The sequence below is a fragment of the Pongo abelii genome, chromosome 3 (genome assembly GCF_028885655.2).
Source record: "Pongo abelii isolate AG06213 chromosome 3, NHGRI_mPonAbe1-v2.0_pri, whole genome shotgun sequence".
Lineage (NCBI taxonomy): Eukaryota > Metazoa > Chordata > Mammalia > Primates > Hominidae > Pongo > Pongo abelii.
In genome coordinates this window covers 153,651,292-153,672,156 of record NC_071988.2, presented here as the reverse complement: position 1 = coordinate 153,672,156, position 20,865 = coordinate 153,651,292, and positions in this window count along the sequence as shown.

Sequence of the window (20,865 nt, the reverse complement as noted above, 5' to 3'; positions counted from 1 at the left end):
TAGAGAATCAGACACACAAAAAACACATACTATATGATTACATTTCTAGAAAGTTTCTAAATAAGAAAAGTTCATCAATACTGCTAAGAGTCAAAATGGTGGTTACCACTGGTGGGAGAAATACCTGAAAGGGTATTTTGGAGAGGCTCTCGATTCTTGTGAAGTTTTTGTTTGTTTGTTTGTTTGTTTGTTTTCTGTGTTCTGATTACATAGGTGTGTTTACTTTGGAGGAAAATTCTTAAAAAATAGATATTTAATGATTTGTATATTTTTATGCATGTCTCTTAAGATCTCAATAAAAGGTTAGGAAAATAAAACAAAAACCCAAAGTCCAAAATACTAAGTAACATATTTTCCCACAAGATCTACTCTACACAATGGGCTCTAGTAGATAAAAGTAGACAAAACAGGTTTTATCTACTTTAAATAATAATAATAGATAAAACAAGTTTTCATTTGATTGTAGTCAAATGTTATTCATATTTAAAGATCCAAACATGCTACTATAATAAAGTTGTATTTCACCAAATAAGAAAAATGTTATTTAGAAAATGAGAGTAGTCTCAAAACACTACAAAGATATGAATTTTATATTTTAATTAAGAAATACATGTTTCTGTGCAAATATATACCTGTTAAATTAATGTTTATTTTCTGATTGCATGTGCATGTATCAAGTGAGTTTCAAAAATCATTTGGCTTTGCTGAATTCACATTTCTCTTTTCCTTTTTACATCAGTTTTTATCATTAAAAACTCAGATATGAATGAATATGTTGTCAAAGTCCTTGCATACACCCATATGTCAAATACATGATTACCATTTATGTGGAGTTCACAGATTTTTAAAAAATACATCCTCAGACAATAACACATTTGGACTTAATCTGTGCTATCTTATGATCTTGTAAACTTCAAAGTTATCTGACCAGTCCAACAATAATCATTAGTTATTATAAGCTGAATATTTTTACCAGATATTTCACTTCAATAACTTTCTTATTTTGAATATTATGTTTTTAAAATTGTCGATGTGATTAGAAGATTATCTCAACAAAGTAGATGCGATTAGAGGTGTGCTCCATGAAACATACATCAAATTATGCACCAAATTAAACCTAGATCTAACATATTAGTAGAGGTATCACAATGTAGTTACTATGTAGCCATTAAAATGAGGATTTTTGAGTTATTTGGTAATTGGCCATATTTTTGGCCATTTGCAATGGGGTTCCTTTGCAACTAAACAAAATGAAATAGCAATGGCTAAGAAATCTACAACAATTAGCAAACATGCTGTTAATAATACTGAGACACACATAAACTCTTTAAAGAAAGTAATAATAAATCAAATTAAATGAAGCAGTATTAACAAATGTGACAATAAAATTCCTCATTTTGTTGATTTATCAGCAGGAACAGGTTTAAACATACAGCTGTTTTAGATCCTGCTTAAAACATTGTATAATAACCAAAAATATTTTTAAAGATATAGGTAAAATTTTTTCATAATGATAATTTTAAAAATGTCACAAGGCAAAGATGACCACTCTCATCACTTCTGTTCACAACAGTACTGGGAGTACCAACAAGGGCATTTAGACAAAGAAAAAGAAAAGGTATCCAAATCTGAAAAGAAAAAGTAAAATAATCTCTACTTGTAGATGATATGAGCCAAACTTATGTAGTAAATTCCCGTAGACTTTACAAAAAAACTGTTAGATCTACTACATAAATTTGGCAAAGCTGCAGAATATAAAACCAACATACAACAAACCCATGCCATTTTTATACACAAATAACAACCTAGCCAAAAGAGAAATCAAGATAACAGTCCCATTTATGAGAGCACCAAAAAGTAAAATAAAACACTTAGGAATAAATTTAACTGAGGAGGTGATAAGTCTGTATGCTCAAAACTATTTTAAAAAAAGAAAAAAGAAATTGGGCCAGGAGTAGTGGTTCACGCCTGTAATCCCAGCACTTTGGGAGGCTGAGGCAGGTGGATCACCTAAGGTCAGAAGTTTGAGAAGAGCCTGGTCAACATGGTGAAACCCTATCTCTACTAAAAACACGAAAAGAAGCTGGGCGTTTTGGTGGGTGCCTGTAATCCCAGCTACTCAGGAGGCTGAGGTAAGAGAATCAGTTGAAACCGGGAGGCAGAGGTTGCAGTGAGCCAAGATTACGCCATTGCACTCCAGTCTTGGCCAACAAGAGCAAAACTTAGTCTAAAAAAAAAAAAAAAAAAGAAAGAAAAGAATAAAAGGAAAGAAAAAGAAATCAAAGAGGATACAAATAAATGGAAAGATATTCTATGCTCATGGATCAGAAGAACTTTATAAGTTTCTTAAATTACTTTAACAATAAACATCATTAAGAGGATCATATAAAGTTTAAGTGTAAAGAAATATTTCCAGTTACATAGTCTTCTAGGTTGCTCTATGTACTGTAACAATTTCAAAATTATTTGCTATATTCTCATGATTTAGAAATGTTGATAGTTAATATGCATTGATTATACTGATTTTGTGAATCAATTACATTTTATTTATCACACAGTGTGATAACATAGTAAAAATAATAAGGTAAAATCCCAAAAATAAAACAAAAAGTGTTGTAATCACAAAAAAGTCTTGTCTGTGACAGAGTTATCAAGAGAAATGTTCCAGTTCACCATAGTAACACACTGCCTTTTAGCTTATACGCTCTTACAGAGATAAAACAAACAAACAAAAAATCCCAGTTACTTGGGAGATTGAATAAGGAAGATCCCTTGAACCCAGGAGTTCAAGGCTGCTATAAGCTATGATCACGCCACTGCACTCCAGCCTGAATGACAGAGTGAAAACTCATCTCTAATAAATAAAACAAGAAAACCATACTCTGACTTTAATAATTGCTTAATTGACATTAATTTATACCAGTTTATTAAATCTCCCAGTTATCTCAAGATTTCACTTATTGGATGAAATGTTTTGTCTTCAATGAAAAATACAAATACTTCATAAGAGAGTTTTTTTATGTAGGATAATGTTTCTTGCTCATGGAAATCATCGTCTGATCAATAACTTAAATTTCAGTGGTTTCTCTTTCCTTGGTTTTCTGTTTCTTCTCTGTGAATAGTGATAAGGAAAACATATCCAAACAACATTGGCTCTTTATAACTGAAATTGATAAATCACTGTGCCCAAGTATGCCTGTCTGAGAAGTACTTTATTTTCCTCATACATATCTTAACATTACTCCATAAATTATAGCTCAACATTTATTGAGCATCTACTGTATATCCACAGCCAGATTATGGGGGATACAGTTGACCAGTTGCCCAGCATACATTGTGCTTATTTATTAGGGCACCAAAACACTGTATCAGTCACAATTTTACATTAACTTATTAAGTTTTGATTATAGAGTGAAATGGATAAGTTGAGTAGTAGGTAATTTTGTTAAAATTTAAAGTAATTAAATTAATTTTTCCTGTATATATCCTGTCTTCACAGACTAAGGCTTATATACAATCTTTGTTAGCAATTTAAAAGTAACCAAAAATAATATAATGCTAACCTAAACCATTCGTTTAAAATTATTTAAATTTTTTTCTCCAGATATCTAAACCCATAAAATAAAGTCCAAAAACATAATTTTGTCTGACGTGAAAGAGTATTTAATGGTATATCTTAACATCGTTAATCAAAACACTTAGGTCATTAGTATTTTCTCTCAGAGTAAAAGTAAAGTGGTCTTTAAAAGATTCTTATGATGTGGAATCCCTCTACCACCCCCCTCTTCTTAATAATCTCTTCCCTGGTGAGTATGATCCCACCATATTGGACTCCAAGATGTTTTCCGAACTTATCAAGCATACTTCTGCTTCACAGCCTTTGAACTTGTAATTCTCTTTGCAGATACCTGTGTGCTCTATTCCTTCACTTCTAATAACACTGTACTTAAATAACATCTCATCAGTGACCCCTTTCTTGACAGCTCTCAACTTGTAAGTATTTAGATTCTTTCTAAAGACCAGGATTTTATATGTCTGTGTGTGTGTGTGTGTGTGTGTGTGTGTGTGTGTGAATATTACTTTAGAATAGTTTTTTTGAGTGAAAATAAGTCAAAAGACAGAGTTTTTAAAATTTGGTAAATATGAAATTGAAGTCCCTTAAGTTTATATAAGCAGTGTTTAAGGGTGGCTGCCTATCTATAATCAAACCCAATTGTACATGCCATCCATTTTTTTTGAGGTATTTGCAAAGATTAACCAACATGATATTTAGTTGTTTAACTTATAATTTCTTGTTAGTAATTAAGCTGAGGGTCTTTTTTAACTATTTTCTGATGTTTCTTTTGTGAATTGTCTATTTAATAAAATTCTCCACTCTAAAATTAAAATTACAAAAATAATTCCAATGCTTTATTTTATTAATTTTACATTTTTAGTAATTTGGTTTTTGGTGGGTTTTTTTTGTTGTTGTTGTTTGGTTTTAGGTATGGAGGTCTCACTTTGTTGCCTAGGCTGGAGTGTAATGGTGATTCTGACAAATGATCATAGCACGCTACAACCTCTACCTCCTGGGCTCAAGCGCTTCTCCTGCCTCAGAGTCCCAAGTAACTGGAACTACAGGTAAGTGCCACTGCACCTGAATATTTAATTTTACTTCTTTAAAATTAATGAACTACTGGATAAATTTAGAATTAATTTTTATGTTTAGAATGAGGAAGATTTCCAAACCTTTACTTTTCAAAGTTAGTAATTTGTCAAAATGTGACTGATTTAATTTTTTATTTTTTCCTCATATTGCCACCTCTATAGTAGACTAGATTTTTACATCTATTTGAATTGCTCTATGCATTATCCTATTTCCTTAAACAATTCCTATTTCAGTGCCAGTAACCAAAATTATTACTTTTTATCTTAGTATCTTTTTCTGTACTTTCTTTTATATGAGCTACTTAATATGATTTTCCATATTCTAAAAAGTTTGTAAGTAAATTGATCAGTATGAGAATTGACATATTTACAGTATTGACTTTTTCCTGTAAAGAATCATTTCACATTCTTTAACATACTTAAATCCTTTTAATTTGTTTAAATAAATAGAATTTTAAGGCTTTTCTGCTAAAGTTCTTATTATTTCTTGGAGGACTTTCTTGTGTGTGTAATTAATTTTATCATTTTTACTGCTATTATAACTAAGATTGTTTTCTTTTGTAAAATGTTGGAGATGATTATTGTTAATACAGAGAAAAGTTATTGTTATTTATATACAAATTCCTATAAGTAGTCATACACACATTGTTATTGCATGCATTAATTTTTTCATTTGATTTTAGTATTGATTTTCCAACTACTAAATCACATTATATAAAATGATGATAAATTTGTATCATTTCTATAATTTTTAATTGATTTCTTTCTGTTGAATGATTGAATTTACTGCTAACTCCAGAAAAATATGTTAAATAATGTTAGTGATTTTGAACCTGCTTGTTTAAATTTGATTTAATACTGATTTATGCTTCTGTTTTTTCAATGTTTAGATTTCAGTTTAGGTTTATCAGTGGAAAGATGGAGGAATGAGAGGTAGAGAACAAGAGAGCAAGTGAGAGTAATGGAAAGTCCAAAGGAAAAAGATGGACAAGACGAATGGAGGGAAACAAGAAGGAAAAGAGAGAGGCAGAGGGAGAGGGAGACTTATTTGAGGATTTATTTTTTAATCAGTAGTTGATGTTGATTTTTTCGAATAATTCATAAGTCTTTAGCTTTTTATGTTATTAAAATTTTAAAATATAGAAAAATTTAACCTATTACTATGGTCTCAATAGATTTTCTAATAATTGTCTTTCGTACATTTGCATGTCCCATGATTTTTTACAAGTCAAATCCCATGACATCTGTCTGAGGTGGGGCAAAGTAAAAGTATTACGAAGGTTGCTATTATAAACTGTTCTGTAGATGATAACATCTTTGCTGAGCTATAAAAGCACACTCATGGGGTAAGAGGAGACAGAAGACAGTGTGATTTAAACAGCTAATTACTGGAAATAGTGAGATATCATATCAGATAAATAAGGTGATCATAAATGGATGTCGATCCCAGAGTGTGATGCAATTATGTTCTTTCCTGCCATCACCTCAGCTCAAGAGAATAAAATTCTTAGTTTTATCTCTTAGACATGATTTGTACTAATAGCTGATAGGCGAAACCCCCAAATTAGTTTTCTCTTGAAGATATTTGGATTTCTGCTGATCTTTAAGCCCCGAGGACTCCTTAAAATCTGGAAAAGAAGTGACACACCTTTATAAGTAGTGAACATTCTACCAAATGATATTTATGTAAGTGATCTATTGCTGCATAATATAGTAGAACAAACTCAGCAGCTAAAAACCAGCACACATGATTCTCTCATAGCTTCTCTGCATCAGAAATCCAGTTATGGTTTAACTGTATCCTCTGCTTCAGGGTCTATCACAAGGCTATCATGAGGAGATAGAACAGTACTGGGTTTTTATGCGATATTAGACTTGGGAGACTCTTACCCCTTCCAAACTAACATGGTTGCTGGCAGGATTTAATTCCTGGCAGCTGGTAGGATTGAGAGACTTGGTTTCCTGCCAGCTGTTGGCTGAAGGCCTGAGTTCTTTGTCATTTGGACCTCTCGAATATAGCCCCTAGCTTCATCAATGTGTGCAAGCAAAGGGAGTGGCCACAGCAGAGATGGAGTTAATTAGTAAGATAGAAGGTAAAATTGTATATCATGTTACCATGGAAGTAACGTTCTATCAATCACTGTGCCACATTCTGTTGGCTAAAAGCAAATTACAACTTCCGGTTTCAGCTCCAACATGTAAAGATCTTTGAAGTGATGGCTTGGTTCTTACACAAAGATACAAGAAAAATAAACCAAACATTGACAACTATTTTTGTATCTATCAGAGAAATGAAATTCAGAGAGGTGAAAATGTGATGAGATGGCAGCAAGATTTCACTAAGTATAAATTTCCACATAGTGTTAAAACTTTGAACCCAGTAAATACTAGTACAACAAAAATAAAATAATTATAGAGCCTAAAATAAATATATGCTAAAATTAAATAATAGAAAATCGAACCGTAGACTAATATTGAATTGGTGACTTTTCTCCATGAAGAAATAATGTTAACAACTTTGGAATACAGTATACTGAAACTGACTGGGTGCCTTGCAGAGATATAGTCTCAAGAACAAGGGAATCTTGTAATTTAAATAGATACTTTTAATTCTGTTTGTTTCCAAAACCACAAGCTAGACTCTCCTCTTTGAAGAGGGTCTTTGTTAAGTCATTTGGGTTCTGACACTGTGTTCTGGACCATGTTTCTGGTGTATGTCTTCCTCGTCTTGCTTATGTGCTGACATCTCAGGTCAGACTTCCCCTGCAGGGAATCACCGTCTTCACTCTGCTTGAGATCCAACACCTTGTGCAGGTTTACCTTCTTGTGGATATGACCATTTTTCCTCTGTGGTGCATGAGCCACTCTACATTTTCTCCTTAAGTTCACATGGACTAGCAATGAACAGAACCTTAAGAACTTTTCTAAATATACATTATCAGAATTGTGAAGAGCCCAGGCCTAAACAATTAGACATGTTAGAAGATCAATTACCATAAAAAAAATGATAAAAAGCCTAAATATTCTAATACTATAATTATTATAAAATCATAAAGAAAGGACAGGAAACAAACATGCTTGTGTAATGTTAACTTTGATTCCCCAAACTTTTAAAATTTAATTTAATTCTTTTTTAGTGAACAACAAAAAGATGTATTCAGACTAGTAGTAAATGTGTATGCAGCTGTGCACTTGCTCTCTTTCTCTCTCTATATATGTATGCATATATATTATTCGAATGACCAACACTAAGCATAAAATCACTGAAAGGTAACATTTGCTAAATAAGAGTGCGTCAAATTAAAAATAAGCATGTTTATTAAGAGATGTTTTACATCCAATCCTAAAAAAATTGGGATTCATTTGGTGGTTCTGTAAGTTTTGTTAGAGATACCATCTCACACCAGTTAGAATGGCAATCATTGAAAAGTCAGGAAACAACAGGTGCTGGAGAGGATGTGGAGAAATAGGAACACTTTTACACTGTTGGTGGGACTGTAAACTAGTTCAACCCTTGTGGAAGTCAGTGTGGCGATTCCTCAGGGATCTAGAACTAGAAATTCCATTCGACCCAGCCATCCCATTACTGGGTATATACCCAAAGGACTATAAATCATGCTGCTATAAAGACACATGCACACGTATGTTTATTGCAGCACTATTCACGATAGCAAAGACTTGGAACCAACCCAAATGTCCAACAATGATAGACTGGATTAAGAAAATGTGGCACATATACACCATGGAATACTATGCAGCCATAAAAAATGATGAGTTCATGTCCTTTGTAGGGACATGGATGAAATTGGAAATCATCATTCTCAGTAAACTATCGCAAGAACAGAAAACCAAACACCGCATATTCTCACTCGTAGGTGGGAACTGAACAATTAGAACACATGGACATTGAACAATGAGAACACATGGACACAGGAAGGGGAACATCACACTTTGGGGACTGTTGTGGGGTGGGGGGAGGGGGGAGGGATAGCATTGGGAGATATACCTAATGCTAGATGACGAGTTAGTGGGTGCAGCGCACCAGCATGGCACATGTATACATATGTAACTTACCTGCTCATTGCGCACATGTACCATAAAACCTAAAGTATAATAATAATAATAATAAAATAAAATAAAAAAATATATATGTAGGATATAAAATATTTACATATTTTATAGAGATATAAAATACATGTAGGATATTAATGTATGTACGATATATTTTACAGGATATATAAAATATATGTAGGAACTTAAATATATGTGGGATATAAAATACCTCTGTATTTTTTTTGATTAACCTGAAGTATTTGAATATGGAGCTAGAAGAGAAGGTATGCTAATTATATGTATACCTCTCATTCAATATACATGCTTATGTATACTATTTAAGGAAATGGATTGCATACCCACAGTAATTCTAATTATTCTTATTTATATAATCACCATAGTGGATAGTTTTTTGAGATCTCTATGCTAGGCACTGACACAAAGCTATTATTGGATTAATTTGAATCTTACTACTACTCCAATTGAGCTGATTATGTTTTCATTTTTATATACGAGAAAACCAAACCTTAGAACTCGAGATCTCACAGCTAGGGAAAAATAATGAAGCTAAAGGAAAACATTGTATGAGCCTGGAAACTTTGAATCACCACATGGTCCTGTCTCCCAATATCATCTCATGAATCCCATAATGGGAATCTCATTATTCCCATTCAGAATCAATCAAATGTTTATTTGTGTGTATTCAAATTGTTTAGATCAAAGTATAATAAAAGTATTATTTCTACTTTTATCAAAATATATTTATTTAAATGGATTAATCCACTACTTTTACATATTAATGTCCTTAATGAAAAAATAAATCCATACATTTCTCACCCACTAATCGATAATTTTAGAAGTTCAATAGACACTGATTTTTCCTGTAGAAAAACTAATATTAAATTGGTGCTGTGCATATTTGACATCATAGTTTTCTCTACAAAAATTATTACAACAATTTACTCATGGTTTTATAACATACGCTATTAGATGTTTGGTGGTTGGAACGAAACTTAAATAACTTCTAAATAGGAACAAACAATATCAGAAATGAACAATGTCCAGTGAGTTTGTTATTATTTTTGAACATTTTGCTAGAAAGAATATAAACAATTACTTTCCCATCGTACAGATGTGGTACCCAGAATGTATAAAATGACCTTATAATTCTATAGTGTTCTTCTGCTCTATTATTATAGCTAATCTCACTACTTAAATTTTATACCTTTACATATATTTTTAGCAGAATGAGGATAATTAATCATCCTAGAGTTATATTATTTAAAAGGAATACAACGTGTAGAATAACATTTGATATTTAATCAAATTAAAATTTAAATACAAGAGTCTCTGTGAGTAAACATTACTTATGTATTTAAAAATAAGTACTTATAAAAATAAACTAGAAAGACACTCAGAGATAGGGAATGGGAGTTGACATAATGGTTTATTGAAGAGGAAGATATGATTATGTTGTCCTTTATGATAGGGACACCTACTATTATAGGTGACAGATAGATGGAAGGATAGACAGATAGATAGATACATAGATTAAAAAAAAATTCTCAGTCCATGAGATACTTAAGTATGCCAGCCATGTTTAGCTATTACAAGAGCATAACCAATTTTTTTGCTTGACTTAGCATCAGACATCAAGTAAATGAGCTAAGATAGGAATAGATTACTTAAATCATAGGCCAGCCACTCTCTTTGAGGTTGCCTTACACTTGAACAGTGAAAGTCACCATGCTATTAACTAATTACTAGTTGTAGCCAATGCAAACCACTGCCTACAAAAGAAATGCCTACAAATATAATATACAAAAGTATACAGTGAATAATTTATTAACAAATAAATTAGGACATTTTGTAATGTAAGCAAATTAGGACATTTAAAACATTTTTAAGAGGAAAACACAAGGCTCAAGAAATCCTGAATTAATTTTCTTCTTCACACAACATGCAGTTGCAAAAAGAACACCGAACTCTTCCCTACTATTTGATGCTTTATTTTTTTTCTTCAGGGTTTAAGCCTTAGGCATTCTGAATAAAAGATATATTAGGGAAAGATGGTACAGTAATTTACCTTCCAATTTTATTTTCTCATAAAATGTTACCCATATAAAAGAATTCCAGTTACTATCATCATATTCAGTATCTCAATCATTTTTAAGCTCAGTTTAAGGAGTAATCTATGATAGCACTTCTTTTGAACTAAATAGTTTTCCTAATCATCTTTCCAAATAACATATATTTAAAAATTCTTATATGTATTTGAAAAATTATTTTTATGAACAAATGTGAATCAAACTCTCTTCTGTAAGTTTTAGTATTTATAATTTATACTACTAATATTTTGAAAAAAACATTTGTAAATTAAAGCTCTTTTGTTCTTTGGACTTTACTGAAGGGTAGATGTAAAAAATGTAAGTACTTTTGAGTAGTACAGATTATTAAAATGTGATTGATGAGGTTAATCTAGTTCTCAATGATATTCCCTATATTTATAATTGAAAAACTATGCTAGTTTTCCCACATCCTAATTTTTATGATGAAGTAATAACTATTCATTTATTCAAAAATATTTATTAAGTTTCTAAAATAGTCTGGAAACTAAATCAGTAGTGAAAAAATATACATATGCCCTCCTTCACAGCTCTAGGAATCTTTATCTTGCGAGCTAGAATCACGCAAGAGGTTTACACAAAATTAAAAAAAAATTAATTCAAAATTTCGGGAGAGGTACTAAGTTTTCAGTGAGAATTTTTTTTATTATCTAAATAGTTCCCTACCAATATAGTGATATATATTTTTAAAGCACACTTATGGTCATTACATCATTTCAATGTCAAAACATGCTATATACTAGACAAAATAAAATACTATTAGCTCTACATGAAGAAAGGAAATGTGTGTTTCCTAGAGAGTAATATTTCACTGAACAAATATTAACTGATCAAACAGAAAAAAACATTTCTGAATTATTTTCCCCCTTTTCAGCAGTTTATCTAGATGAAGTGCCACCTTTCAAAAGTTGCTAGATAATGGTGTGCTCATTTAAAAATTGTCATTTAGGAATTAATTGTATGTGAGCTATTAGATATTAATAAATGAAAATGATTGTATGTTTCAAATTGTGCTACCGATTACAAATAAATTAGAAACAAACCCTTCTAATTTGAAGAATATTTTATGTTAGAAAAGTTATATTATTTAGTATTTTTTCCCTGAAACCTTGATACAAGAATAGCTCAAATTATATAAATCGGGGTGAAATAATTTTAAAATGTAGACTTTCCAGATGTAGGATATCCTCCAAAGAATATTTTTTCATGTAAGTGCATTCAGTGTACTTTTTAAAAATAAAAATGACTGTGGTCATAGACTACATGAATTAGAGTTATTAACAGAACACCAATAAACAACTCAGCTGTGATACAGATTTGGAAAAAATAGTCATTCTTTGCATTTTCTGATTGCAATAATTATCTTTAACCAGAGTAATATAAGGTTACACAGGGCTATGTTTTTAATTAGTCAAAAAATTATGAACTTTAAGAGTATTCTGTTTATCATATTACCAACTTTAAGGGTCATTTCATGTGAAAAGTATTTCTACATAGCTGTTACACTTTCACTAATTTTTAACTCAATTACTTACACATGGGTTTTGTGCATACCCAATATTTGGCATTTTGAATTTAAGATTGACTTTTTTTGAAACATCTGTCTTTATACCATTGTATCAGATGTCATTATAAGATCCTTAATTTGATACATTACTTTATAAAAACAAACATAAGAAAGGTAAAAGCTTTCCAAGCTGACTGGTAAAGCACATTTTAAAATATGGCACAATTTTACAGAATGTATTGACCTGAATTCACAATTACACATTCCTATAATATATGTGACAATTTTATTAGAGTCTCACTTGTTTACATTATTTCAGATTAACGCAATTGTACCAACTGTATTTCATTAATGATCTTCAATCTTCACAAAGAAATACAAAGAGCATACTTGAAAATGAAGTAGCAGAATATTTTTATGTGTGTTGATGTCAAGGTTTCTAGATAAAACTATAATAAGTGAGCATGATGGTGTGTGCCTGTAGTTCCATCTATGTGGGAGGACTACTTGAGCCCAGGAGTTTAAACCCACTCTGGGAAACATGGTGAGATCCTCACCTCTAAAATGTTTTTTTCGAGTTTCTAGGAAAATGCTATATATTTACATACACACAAATCATCCACAAGAAATTATTTTTATGCCTATTTTATAGTGTTAAGTTTCATCAAATTTATGTTAGTATATAAACTTTGCAACAATTTACCATTTAATATGCTTTAAGAAGAATTGATAATCACTACTCCCACCCACCATGTATTTGCTTTATTTTGTTCTTAAACATAGAAAAGAAAAAAAATGGATCAAGAAAGCTATATTTTTATTTTGTTTTGCTTTGATTTCATCAGTGTTTAGCAATAATATTTAACATAATGCTGATTTAAAGTCCTTCACATTATTTATTTTAAATATAACATTCTTTTTATTTAATTGTCAGACCTGATTTTATAGTTTTGTACATGCCTCTAATGTATAAAATACTATATGTAAACATTTTCTTGAGGCATTTTTATCTAAAATGCCTTAAATCTCCCTTTTGTCTATACTTACTCAAGTTACACTGATAGTGATTATAGTCACAAAACCTAATGAGGCATCTTAGTATTTTTATATACAAATTAATCATTTGAACTCATACTGCTAGAGGCATGCTATGCTATCTTCATGGGTTATAGGATAATTTGAATCTAATGACATGATAGCAGCAATTCTACATTTTTGAGTTTGGTTATATCTGAACATATATTAAAATATAGCCACATTCCTAAACTTTTGAAACTTCAGGTTTCCTATACATAATAAACGTACAATGTCAGAGCATAACAGTCAATATGCTTATTAAGAAGTTTCCTGTTACTTATAAGCAATTAGTTATATTTCATATTTTCTTAATGTGAAATATTATTAAAGTAGAAACACCTTAATTACTTAACATTATATAATTCCTAGAAATTTTAGATCAACACCTTTCAAATATTTCCACAAATCAACTATCAGACCATCTGTACCACTACCAACCTGATATACTCCACTAGCAACTGTCACATGGGATGAATGCACTAGCTTCCTACTTAACTACTCCCTTCTTTTTAGCTTGTCAGTACTCAGAATGATCCCATTAAAACCTTAAACGAATACTGTAACTTCAAAACCCTCCAATTCCTTCCTGTGCAGAGAAAAAGTCAAAATTCTTATTGTGACCTATGAAATGCTAACCTCCCCTTCATCAGATTTTGTTTTATCATGTAATCTTCTCTGGGAGGCATTCCTGTTTATAATTACAGCCCCTGACCTAAACTGTCACTGTGATACTCCCAATACACTTCCTCACTTCTTCAGCTATCTCTTTTCTTCTTTCATTTTTTTAATGTGGTAAAATACATATCATATAAAATTTACCATCTTAACGGTTTTAATTGGTCAGTTTGAATAGTTTAGTGGTATTAAGTACATTCATATTGTTGTGCAACCATATACACACTCCATCTCCAGAGCTGTTTTCATCTTTCAAAACTGAAACATTCTATACCCATTCAACAATAACTCTCCATTTTCCCTCCCCACATCTGCTAGCAACCACTATTTTACTTTCTACCTTATAATTTTGACAACTCTAGATACTTTGTGTATATGGAATCATACAGTATTTGTCTTATTGTGATAGGCTTATTTTACTTATCACAATGTTCTCAAGATTAATCCATGTTGTAATACATGCCATAATATCCTTCCTTTTTTTTTCATTTCTTTTCTTTTTTTTTTTTTTTTTTTTTTTGAAACAGAGTCTTGCTCTGTTGCCAGGCTGGAGTGCAGTGGCACAATCGCCTCCCTGGTAGCTGGGACTACAGGTGCACGCCACCACACCCAGCTAATTTTTGTATTTTTAGTGGAGACGGGGTTTCACCATGTTGGCCAGGATGGTCTCCATCTCTTGACCTCGTGATCTGCCTGCCTGAGTCTTCCAAAGTGCTGGGATTATAGGCATGAGCCACCGCGCCCGGCCTGCCCTTCCTTTTTAAGGCTGAATTGTATTCTACTATATGGATATACCATATTGGCCTATCCATTCGTTCATCTCTAAACACTTGGGTTACTTCCACATTTTAGCTCTTGTGAATAATGTTGTGATGTGCATGGGTGTACCAATATCTTTTCAGGACCCTGCTTCTAATTCTTTTGGGTATATACCTGGAAGTGGAATTCTCATTCAATCATCCCCATCATTCTCTTCTTTCCAGCTGACTTTAGAAATATAGTTACCACAATTATATACCCAGTGTCATTCCTAGAATTATTTCCTTCACCTTGTTCTTTCTTTGATGCAAGCTTACTTGCCAGATTGCTATTTATTAATCACTGCAAAAGACACACTTTTGGTTTTATTGATCATTTCTCTTGTTTCCTTTTTATGTTTTAAGCAGTTAAGTAAAATTGCTTTAAATTCTTTTTACTTCTCTAGATATCTATATTTGGTTTAGTTTTTTTCACAGCTTCTGCTTGAAACTTTAAATAATTTATTTTAATCATTTTGTTTCCTAATAATTGCCTTTACATTTTTTTCTGAGGGATACTCTATCTGTATCCTTAAAATGATAAGGTGTACTTTTGGAAATTTAGTTGAAAATGTATCATAACATTCAGTGTAATATTGTGATTTCTCCTTTCACTGATACTTTATCAAATGACATGTTTTTATTTTCCAAATATATGGTAATATTAGCTATTTTTCTGTTTTTATAATTTACATTTTATTTTGTCAAATTCTGAGAACATGCTTTATATCAATCCTTTGAAATTTGTTTTACTTCTTTGTGGTCTTATATTGTCGATATTTACATAAATTTTCTACATGGCTTTAAAATAATATGCAAATTCTGTTATGTGGAAATAAGATTACATTTATTATTATTCATTTTGTAGGTTTTGACCCAATACATTTTGAACTAATTTTGCTATTCACACATTGGACTGTTTGTTCATTTTCAAATTTCTCTTTTTATAACTTGTATGTTTTTCTCCTGAAATACTATTTTGTCAGATACATGTGCTAATATAGCAGACCTAATTTTGTTATGTATCTTTTAGATTTCCTTTTTGGTATTTTCTTTTCTTTTTATTGTATTTCTAATTTCATTTTAAATAATTCAGAGATAGAAATATTTACTTATATTGCAATATTCTCCTTGTTTCAGGGTTTAGATGTCAAACTTTGGTTTGCAACTTTTTAAAGCAAGGTTCTCAATTTAATTTTTAATGCAGGACCTTTTTCAAAATATATTGAATTCTATGGATTCACTTCTGGGAGGGAATCTTATAATTTCTATACTTTGACAATGTGCAATTCGAGGGACTCTTTGAGTGAGCTCACAGACCCCATGAACCTCTGGTTTACTGTTAAATTCTAAACAAAAATATTAATAATTTATGTATGACAGAAGGAAGACAATACAATTCAATAATATCACATGTATTTTAAAAAGAAAGTGAAAAATAACAGTTTATAATAAATTACTGTTTATGAAAAGTATATTGTTTCATAATTGAGACTATGAGATTACTATCACAAAATTCTATATTATCATGCAACAAAAGTAATTTTAATTCATTACTGTATTATGTATATATTTTGTCACCCTAAATATCCTTTTCCCTAAACATTTTGTTGCCTAAACTCCTCCTGATAGAACACTCATCTGATTCATAGTTCATCAGTAACAAAACTTTGGACCCTGTGAGTAAAAGTTATATAATTTTGAGCCTATCTTTTCTGAAACCAAACATACCATAAACCATCCAGCATTCTTGAGAAGAAACAGAGCTATACCATGGGAGAAGTAGGCAACCATAGCCGGCATTTTAAGTCAGAAGTCACAAGTAGTAATTGTATCAAATGTCGAGGAATACTTTCACAATATCAGACAAGTGTGTGTTAGTGGAAAATGCAAATTATGACTAAAATTGAGATAAACAAAGTTTATTAATTTATAATTAGAATATTTATTTTATTTATTATTTATTAATTTTTAATTAAAATAATTTTATGTTTTAAAATTAAATAAAAGAACACAGATATGTTCAAGTCAGATGAACAGTAGACTTGATCATTGGAAAAATGAGTTTATGTTATTGACTTAATAAAGTTGAAGCCTTCCTCCCAAACAAAGTTCAAACAATATCCTATACCTCAGAGTAAGATAGATATAGCAGCAGGCATCAAGCTGCCTGGCTTCCAATCTATTCCCTTAAAATAATACTGATTTAACTGTTGACATGTTGTATAAATATTTAGGGTAATGCTAACTTTTTATTTTATATATATATATATATGCATACAGTTTCATAAAAATGTTGCTTATATTAAACTTTTAAAATAGAACAAGAATCATATGTATTTCCTTCACTTTATTCAACTTCTTAAGACAGTGCTGTAATAAAATAAGCATTTAATAAATGTTGTTCTTTTTATTTTAATAATAACGATGAAAAGAAAATACAAATAACCAGGTACTTGCTAGAGGAAAATATGTTTCCTATATATTAAAATCATCCACTTAGATGGAGTCTTGTTCTACTAATTAAAATAAGACGTATCCTCCATGATTGTAGTCTTTTATGAAAGATTTTATGAACATGTATTCCCCAAATTAAATTATTGAACATGTCAAAAATCACTGTAATAAAAATCAAAACAAAATCAGAATACTTCACTGAACAATGCTGACTTATTTTTATAGTTTTGAAAGATATTACCTTTTATGTGTTTAGTGAAAAAATTAAGAATAAATTTTGACATGATTAATTGAAAGATTTATTGACATGATTAATTAATAGAAATTTTCTTCTATTACAACAGGGAAAGAGAGCTTAAGCAAAGATAATCCATCTCTGAAATTCCTTTGACAAATAATTTTATCTCTACCTTAATCGTTGATTTTGTAATTTTTCAGAACTCTCCTTTGAATTATTGCTTGACCTACATTTCAGCTCACCTACCATTCTTACTATATTATTTTACATAAATTATAAAGACAAAATGCTAAATTGTGATTTATAAATTCTCATTAAAAAATGAAAATAAATCTATTTAAACTTAAGTCTTTGGAGTATGTTTAAGCATATGTACCTGACACCATTTATACTGGCATGAAATCTAGAATTTCAATCATTTTTCAGTAATTATCTTCTTTACTTCTCACATTTTATGACAGTTTATGGAAGCACCGTAACAGAAGGGTAAAATAATATGGTAAATCAAAACACTTTATATTAACTTTAACTTTGTATACTCTTGAAAATTTCAAATGTTTCATGGAGAGAACCTTTTGTTAGCTACATAAATGCTGTTTGTGGCTTTAAAGCCTTTCTATAAACAATGCTATGCCTTTCATTTTACAATATATTAGCACAAGAAAATTATGCAAACGTCCCTGTGACTAAAATGTAATGCTCAGTATATAAAGAAACACAAATTGATTCTACTTATGGCAAAGCTTTTTTTCCTTCAATACTCAATAGGCTTTTAAAATAAACATGCTTAATCTTGTTTCCTGCCATCCAGAATAGTAGTATACATATTCTTTGGTACTGAAAGTTAAAGTGTTAACATTGACACTTTAGGAAACAGACACATTATACGCTCATGCATTTAGAAATTCTTTACAAGAATTCAAATGATTTAGAGAGGTTAGTTGTGTTTTATTCTAATGGCTTATGTACTGCCATCAGAATATAATAGAATTTAATGCTACCAGGAATAACTGAAATCAATTAGACCATTCCCATCTTTTTATAATATGGAAAGAGAATCTTAGAATGCACATCATCCATTTATAATACACTTTCACTTTTCTACAATTAATTTTACTTTTAATATGGTGAGAGCTATGTATTTTTTCATAACATTGTTTCCAACTGTTAACTCTTAGTCTGAATACAGCATAAACTGAAATAAGCAATGCTTAATTAATGCTGTATTTTGTGTATAGTCAGGATAGAAAAAGACTGCCTGGGCCTGGTGCGGTGACTCATGCCTGTAATCCCAGCACTTTGGGAGGTGGAGATGGGCGGATCACCTGAGGTCAGCAATTCAAAACCAGCCCGGCCAACATGGTGAAACCCCCCCGGTCTCTACTAAAAATACAAAAAGTAGCCAGGCATGGTGGCAGGCACCTGTAATTCCAGCTACTCGGGAGGCTGAGGCAGGAGAACCACTTGAACCCAGGAGGCGGAGGTTGCAGTGAGCCTAGATTGTGCCACTGCACTCCAGCCTGGGCAACAGAGCAAGATTCCATCAAAAAAAAAAAAAAAAAAAAAAAGAACAACCCAGAAAAAAGACTGCATGTGAAGAAATAAATAAAAGTAAAAGCACAATGGACTTTACTGGTCACTTCATTCATGCTAGGCACTCTGCTAATACATTCTGATTCTGATTACATCTCTTCACCAGCTCTTTGGGGTTTTATCCAAAACCTTATGAGTTATAATATTATTTTTTCTATTTCACATGAGGAGACTGAGATAAAATGTGGTGTCTTTTAAAAGGAGAACTTTAATAAGAATCAGCACAAGGGAAGGTATAATTGATTAAATTACCCCAAATCCACTGTTCAAATGTGTATCACTTCAAAAAAATCTAATTTCTTTAACAAAAAGCTTGTCAAATCCCATTAACTTTTACCTCTATCTCTCTTAACTTTCTCTTTATTATATTTGCAGTTATTTTAATATTTTGATCCTCATTTTGTTTAACTTAGAAAAAACTGGAATGCTGATATTACTTTGAATCTATTTTCCTCTCTTTCTGTCAATGTGTATATTACATTTACTATCTGATATTATTTGTAAACAATTGATCTAGTAATGTAATTTTTTTCTTTATAAACCATTATTGAGTTTCTTATACATACATGCTAAAATAAAAAAAAATCTGTATTCAAAAACATCCACAATCTCTGTCAACAACTTCAAACCTAGTTCCATGGAGTCCCTTAATAACATCTGCACTATTATCATATGATGCTATTCAATTTTTCATTATTCCTGCTTGACTCATTGATTTCCCACATATTTGCTGTATTTTAGTTTTCTTTTCTGTGAATAAGTATAAGAAAAAGTTATAGAAATAAGTATAAGAAAAAGTTCCTCATTTCTATTTTCAATTTCTATTCATTTCAAGTAGCACAAATAAGTATTACTTCTTCTACATAATATTTTGTGATAATCCAAGCTGGAAGTAATAATATAAAAGTGATTTATATTATAAAAAATTAAATGATCAAAGTATAATAAAACTAGCACAAAAGAAAATATTAATATAATATAATTAGATGAAATTGAGATCAAATTTCCTTAACAACAAATTTAGGAAAAATATAACTCAGACATCAAAAATATCAACTTTACCTGTGAGTAGAAGAATACATGTGTGTGTGTATGTGTATATATATATATATATTTTCCATACTTTGTGTATATATAACATATACACGTTGTGTGTATATATACATAGCACTGTTTATTAGATGAGGAAAAGGTTTGATTATCAAGAAGAATGCAGCCAAATTATCAAAGATTAGTTAATAAAAAAGAAGACATAAAATGTGGTGAGAACACAATGAGAGGTTGGTTTATACAAAATCAAAATTACTACCTAATGAATGGAAAATAAAATACTGAAAAAGAGAATTATTTTTCTTGAAGAATGTATTGACATTATTTTCTGAAATGTCTCACTTTATTATTCCAAAATCATTTGACTGTCTACACAAAACATATCCTAGTTATGTATTTAGAAAATAGAAACACTCTGTTATCCAGGCATAAAATTTCCGTTTCCTATGAGGTTTAGGTGTGGGCTAGATTAGAGTGGGAGTGAGGTTAGTGGCTGCTGGATGAAGTTACACTGTCAGTATCCAGTTGCTTAGGATAACAGAAATGTCCTAAAACAGTCTTAGGTAATGGAAATATGATTTATGATATTTATCTACAGTTACCTAGTGATTCATATATAGAGAATATGCAGCTGTTTATGAACAT